A 7,689-nucleotide genomic window follows, 5' to 3' on the forward strand; every position below is an offset into this window, starting at 1 on the left:
CAGACTTTCGTCCACCTGGCATAAACCCCTCTAGACGGTAGCGCACTCCTCAGATATGTCAATTCGCTCTCTATACAGGGTGATTCAAAAAGAATACCACAACTTTAGGAATTTAAAACTCTGCAACGACAAAAGGCAGAGCTAAGCACTATCTGTCGGCGAATTAAGGGAGCTATAAAGTTTCATTTAGTTTTACATTTGTTCGCTTGAGGCGCTGTTGACTAGGCGTCAGCGTCAGTTGATGCTAAGATGGCGACCGCTCAACAGAAAGCTTTCTGTGTTATTGAGTACGGCAGAAGTGAATCGACGACAGTTGTTCAGCGTGCATTTCGAACGAAGTATGGTGTTAAACCTCCTGATAGGTGGTGTATTAAACGTTGGTATAAACAGTTTACAGAGAATGGGTGTTTGTGCAAAGGGAAAAGTTCTGGACCGCCGAGAACGAGCGATGAAAATGTAGCACGCATCCAGCAAGCATTTGTTCGCAGCCCAGGAAAATCGACTCGCAGAGCTAGCAAAGAGCTGCAAATTCCACAATCAACTGTATGGAGAGTCATACGAAAAAGGTTAGTTATGAAACCTTATCCATAACTACCTGAACGTCAACTACCCGAGGCGATGGATCGGCCGCCAGGCAGCCCGTGACAGAGCACTTCATCACTGGCCTCCAAGAAGCCCTGATCTTACCCCCTGCGATTTTTTCTTATGGGGGTATGTTAAGGATATGGTGTTTCAGCCACCTCTCCCAGCCACCATTGATGATTTGAAACGAGAAATAACAGCAGCTATCCAAACTGTTACGCCTGATATGCTACAGAGAGTGTGGAACGAGTTGGAGTATCGGGTTGATATTGCTCGAGTGTCTGGAGGGGGCCATATTGAACATCTCTGAACTTGTTTTTGAGTGAAAAAAAACCTTTTTAAATACTCTTTGTAATGATGTATAACAGAAGGATATATTATGTTTCTTTCATTAAATACACATTTTTAAAGTTGTGGTATTCTTTTTGAATCACCCCGTATAGTAAAATTGCCCGCCCGTTTGGCTGTGCGGTCTAACGCACCGCTTTCCGGGCGGGAAGGAGCGCCTGGTCCCCCGCACGAATCCTCCCGGCAAACTTGGGTCGAGGTCCGGTGAACTGGCCAGTCTGTGGATGGTTTTTAGGCGGTTTTCGATCTGCCTCGGCAAATGCGGGCCGGTTCCCTTTATTCCGTCGCAGTTACACTATGTCGGCGATTGCTGCGCAAACAAGTTCTCCACGTACGCGTACACCATCATTATTCTACCACGCAAACATAGGGGTTGTACTCGTCTAGTGTAAGACGATCCCTGGGGGGGCGGGGGGGAGGGGGGTCCGAACCGCGCAATAACCCTGGGTTTGGTGTGGGGCGGCGGAGGGGTGAAGTGGACTGCGGTAGTCGTCGTGAGGTTGTGGACCACTGCGGCTGCGGCGGGGACGGAGCCTCTCCATCGTTTCTAGGTCCCGGTTAACATACAATACAATACAATACAGTACAATTAGTATATGTGATCTTGGCTATAGAAAGTTTTCCCAAGTGAAACCTAGATCGCTACTTCTGAGACCTCAGTATGAAAAAATTCAGTCCAAATTTGTATTTCCATTTCGAATAAGGAAAGAATTTGCGACATCATAGCAACTTCTACTTTCGTTTCATATGACTTTATACTCAGTATATGTTGCAATTATACTGATGGAAAAACCTATTTTGTCGGGTTCTGAACGAGATATAGCATATGAAGTTTTGGATTTTATCGTACTGTAGTCCATCTGAGGCGCTGGGAACCGTAAAGCACGTCATCGTCGATTGTGAGCCTGTAGCATGTATTCATGCATCTGACATCTTATGGTGGGCCAGGTTTATCTGGGCAGTAGGCCAACATTGTATATATGAACACTCACGAAAAGCCGTCTCGCTGGGTTCTCTGATATACACTTAAATGTTGGATCGACCGCGGTGTGCTTTTGGCCCTTACGGTTCTTAGCGCCTCATTTGTATTCTGGTCAAGTGACCATGTTGGTAGATATTACTACTTAAATTTAATACTTTCCACAAACGGTTAGTGTTTGGAGTTGGTTGTTTACTATGCAGGAATAGGCACTCGTGTGCAGTGGCTGCATGAACCCTGTTGATCAGTTTTACGTGATAACAGAAAAGAAAACCACTAGGAACAGTTAGCCGCAAAGGAACTAGGACCTCCCAGACCAGATCGCTGACTGGGATAGCGAGAAATCAAATAACCATGACTACAATCGAAGCGTGGGTGCAACGTAAGAACATCTCATTTTCAGCCTGGATGTTACTTTTTTACCTAGCACATGTGTAAGGAAACTTGTATATTTGTCCGAAGAAAACAAAAAAACCACGAAAACTCTAGCATACAAAAAAATGCAAAACAGAGAGTAGCTAAAGCTTAAATATTATTTCGTTCTTGCCCTAAATTTACTTACTTATATACAAAACAGCAGTTCCACAAAAACAATTATTTCTTTGTTCGGACAATTTATGTATATTATTAGTATTACTGTTATTATTATTATTATTGGCAGTGGCTGCAGTTGTGTAAATGTGTTAATGAGCATTGCTGTTACACTGCAAATGCTATTAATTTTGCACTGTCATATTTATCTGAATCTAAAAGTTTGTGAACATCCAGAATGTATACTCACGAGCCACCACTATTCCTGGCCTTGTGACACGGTGCATTACATTGTTGAAAAATGCCCCTGCCATTGGGAAACATGATCGTCACGAAGGAGTGTACGTGGTCTGCAACCAGTGTACGATACTCCTTGCTCGTCATGGTGCCTTGCACGAGCCTCACTGGGCTCATGGATGGCCACGTGAATGTCTCCCAGTGCACAATGTAACTACCCCGAGGTTGTCTCCGTCCAGCAGGACAGGTGTCAAGAAGCTGTTACCATGGAAGACGACGGATTCGCGTCCTCCCATCGCCATGATGGAGAACGTATCGGGATTCATCAGACCGTGCAACCCTCTGCCACTGCCCAGTGGCCAGTGCCGATAGTTATGTTCCCATTTCAGTCGTAGTTGCCGATGTCATGATGTTAACATTGGCATATGCGTTGCTCACCGACTGTGGTGGCCCTTTAGGAGTATTCGGTGCACTGTGTGTTCAGACACACTTGTATTCTGCCCAGAATTAAAGTCTGATGTTATTTCCGCCAGAGATCGCCGCCTGTCCTGCTTTACCACTCTGCCCAGCCTATGACGACCTACAAAAAATAGTTCAAACGGCTCTGAGCACTATGGGACTTAACATCTGAGGTCATCAGATAACCTAAGGACATCACACACATCCATGCCCGAGGCAGGATTCGAACCTGCGACCGTAGCAGCAGCGAGGTTCCAGACTGAAGCGCCTAGAACCGCTCGGCAACAAAGGCCGGCACTGCTGCGGGCTTATTATTGTATCTCTCTCCGCTTCTCTATCGTTTCTACTGTTCCACTGTAGTAAATTGGTGCTAGTACTAACGCAGAACTTGTGCTGTCACAAAATTATTTGTGTTTTCAGTTCATCGTCAAGAGTAATTCAGCCAAAGCTGGTGACGATTTTTAAGTTGTATACTTTATCATTTTCAGTGGTTAACATACGGAATGCTGAGTTTGAAGATGGCTGCATTTCTATCCAAGCTGATCCACGTGAATTGCCTTCCATAACTACATGCACAAATGAAAACATCGAGATGAACAGGGGAAGTTTAGTGTCTAAACGTTAACCACAATCAAGAAATTAGAACTTATTCCTCAGGAGCATGTTGACAGATGTGAAAATTACCGAACTATCAGTTTAATAAGTCACAGCTGCAAAATACTAACGCGAATTCTTTACAGACGAATGGAAAAACTGGTAGAAGCAGACCTTGGGGAAGATCAGTTTGGATTCCGTAGAAATGTTGGAACACGTGAGGCAATGCTAACCTTACGACTTATCTTAGAAGAAAGATTAAGAAAAGGCAAAGCTACGTTTCTAGCATTTGTAGACTTAGAGAAAACTTTTGACAATGTTGACTGGAATACTCTCTTTCAAATTCTGAAGGTGGCAGGGGTAAAATACAGGGAGCGAAAGGCTATTTACAATTTGTACAGAAACCAGATGGCAGTTGTAAGAGTCGAGGGGCATGAAATGGAAGCAGTGGTTGGGAAAGGAGTGAGACAGGGTTGTAGCCTCTCCCCGATGTTATTCAATCTGTATATTGAGCAAGCAGTAAAGGAAACAAAAGAAAAATTCGGAGTAGGCATTAAAATTCATGGAGAAGAAGTAAAAACTTTGAGGTTCGCCGATGACATTGTAATTCTGTCAGAGACAGCAAAAGACTTGGAAGAGCAGTTGAACGGAATGGACAGTGTCTCAACAAAAGCAAAACGAGGATAATGGAATGTAGTCGAATTAAGTCGGGTGATGCTGAGGGAATTAGATTAGGAAATGAGACACTTAAAGTAGTAAGGGAATTTTGCTATTTATGGAGTAAAATAACTGATGATGGTCGAAGTAGAGAGGATATAGAATGTAGACTGGCAATGGCAAGGAAATCGTTTCTAAAAGAAGAGAAATTTGTTAACATCAAGTATAGATTTAAGTGTCAGGAAGTCGTTTCTGAAAGTATTTGTATGGAGTGTAGCCATGTATGGAAGTGAAACATGGACGATAACTAGTGTGGACAAGAAGAGAATAGAAGCTTTCGAAATGTGGTGCTACAGAAGAATTCTGAAGATAAGGTGGGTAGATCACGTAACTAATGAGGAGGTATTGAATAGGATTGGGGAGAAGAGAAGTTTGTGGCACAACTTGACTAGAAGAAGGGATCGGTTGGTAGGACATGTTTTGAGGCATCAAGGGATCACAAATTTAGCATTGCAGGGCAGCGTGGAGGGTAAAAATCAAAGAGGGAGACCAAGAGATGAATACACTAAGCAGATTCAGAAGGATGTAGGTTGCAGTAGGTACTGGGAGATGAAGAAGTTTGCACAGGATAGAGTAGCATGGAGAGCTGCATCAAACCAGTCTCAGGACTGAAGACCACAACAACAACAACATGTTGAAACCTCTACAGAACAAAGTAAAGCTTAATCATAGGGCATGTAGTACAAAGGAATGCTCTACTCACCGAAAATATAACTGTTCTTAAATTGAAAATATAGTTTAATTAGTATCAAAACCTAAAAAAAATCTCTACCACAGGAACAAACCAGCTATCACGGAATATGACTACTTCCACAGCTTAACATGCTACATTGTGACCACTCTACGTGGTGGCTGAAGAGCTCTGTTGGTAATCGCTGATGAGGATAGTTCAGTGGCTAAGGCACTGAATTGACAGTCAGGAGGACTGGGCATTTAGATTCAGCATTTCGGTGGCTTCCCTATCTCACGTAAGGCTAATGCTGGAATGAGTCCTCAGAAAGGGCGCTGTCGATTACCTTACACACCAGTCTCTAACCCGAGTTTGTCCATGGGACGATGGATACTAGTAGTTCTTTCTTGTATTGCATTCGATCTCTTTTATTGAAAGCGAAAGGTGTAGGTGTCAGAAAGAGTCCTTCACCAAGCTTATGGGCTGCAGCCCATCTCCCGAATGTACCCGAGGCATTCTCTGCATAAATGAGAACAGATAACCTTCCAGGCCAATTAAGGAAGAAAATATCTTTACCTGTGAACAATTCACTAGAGAAATTCAATGTTGACAGGCATCATTGCCAAGAAAGAGGACCTGTGCACCAACAGAATCCTAGAAATGTCCAACAGAACACTAGAAACGTCCTACATGTAGTTGCAATACATCTGTCCACATGACTGTTATCGATATTTCCCTCGACGTAAAAAAATGTGAAGGTCAGAACGCTCAACTCGAATGACAACGCCATCCTCATTAAATTAAATGACTGATATTATAATGTGTGTGTGTGTGTGTGTGTGTATGTGTGTCTGTGTGTAGGGCGGGGCGGGGGGGGGGGGGGGAGCGGTCGCAAGTGATACCTAGAGACAATGTGTCCCACATATGTACACTCCACAAGCACTTGTTTCATAAGTAAAGATCCCTCGCTTGTTTCATCTGTTGATCGGGAGATAATGCAAAATCAAGGTGACAGTTTAACGATATGAAAAAAAATGTAGCTTAACATAAAAGATTTGCAGATTTTGATGGATACAGGTAAATTAAACATTAGTCATAAGTGGAATACCTTTAGAAACGAACATCCTAAGCAACTCATTGCTTTGTTTTCAGTACGGGGAATGAGTGTTACGCGACGCCAACAACGTTGGCAACAAAACTCTCGACTGAAGTGAAGTACTGCTGAACCATGATGTCAGACACAAGGTCAAGCTGATGGCAAATTTTGCTCTACTCTGGGGCAGAGTAGTTTTGTGACTGCGGGAAACTATGCTCTTTGGCATTCAATAAGAGGTTTCATCATCCACTGACACAGTGCTCAAGATTAATAAGCACAAGCAATAATTATAAGGAGTCAATGTCTGTACCACCACCCACTTTTCCCTGGCCACAATGAAGTGTCCAGCAGCTGCTAGTTAGCTACAGGTTCCGTAGATCATATGGACAATTATTTTATCCAACTTAAGTCGAACGAGTCACTTTATAGGATACATATACATAATTAGTCTTAAAACTAATGAGCACATTATTTTCGTCCTAATGATGCATCTACACGTAAAAATAAGGGTTTTTATCAAGATAACAGTTTTTAAACAGAAATTTATCCACGGAACAGAAGAATTAGGCCAGGAGAAATGATTTTAGGTTAGAATTAGAATCTACTTTGCCGCCTGTCAGACATTTTATATTATTGGGCAAATTATCAAAAATTTTTGTTGCTTCGTATTGAAATACCCTCTTGAGCCATTGACTTCTTTTACAATCATACTAAAAGTCATTTTTTTCCTCTAGTGTCACAGTTATGGACATCACTATTCTTCTCAAATTGTGATGGATTATTTATGACGAATATCATTAGCGAACATATGTCTTGCGACGCTGCAGTCAAAATACCTAACTCCTTGGAGAGGTACCAACATGATGACCGCAGGTGAACACCACATATTATTCTTGTTGTTGTGGTCTTCAGTCCGAAGACTGGTTTGATGCAGCTCTCCATGCCACCCTATTCTGTGCAAGCCTCTTCATCTCCGAGTAACTACTGCAAGCTACATGCTTCTGAATCTGCTTACTGTATTCATATCTTGGTCTCGTCCTACAGCTTTTTCCTCCCACCCTTCCCTCCAGTATTAAATTGGTGATCTCTTGATGCCTCACAATGTATCCTACCAACCGACCCCTTCTTCTAGTCAGATTGTGTCACAAATTTCTGTGCTCCCCAGTTCTATTCAGTACCTCTTTATTAGTTACGTGATCTACCTATCTAATCTACAACATTCTTCTGTAGCACCACATTTCAAATGCTTCTTTTCTCTTCTTGTGTCAAATGTTTATTGTTCATGTTTCACTTTCATACATGACTACACTCCATACAAATACTTTCAGAAAGCACTTCCTGACACGTAAACTATACTCAACGTTAACAAATTTCTCTTCTTCAGAAACGCTTTTCTTGCGATTGCAGGTTACATTTTATGTTCTCTCTACTTCTCATCAGTTATTTTGCTTTCCAAATAGCAGAACTCATCTCATT

This window comes from Schistocerca nitens, chromosome 2 (assembly GCF_023898315.1).
Source record: "Schistocerca nitens isolate TAMUIC-IGC-003100 chromosome 2, iqSchNite1.1, whole genome shotgun sequence".
Classification (NCBI taxonomy): domain Eukaryota; kingdom Metazoa; phylum Arthropoda; class Insecta; order Orthoptera; family Acrididae; genus Schistocerca; species Schistocerca nitens.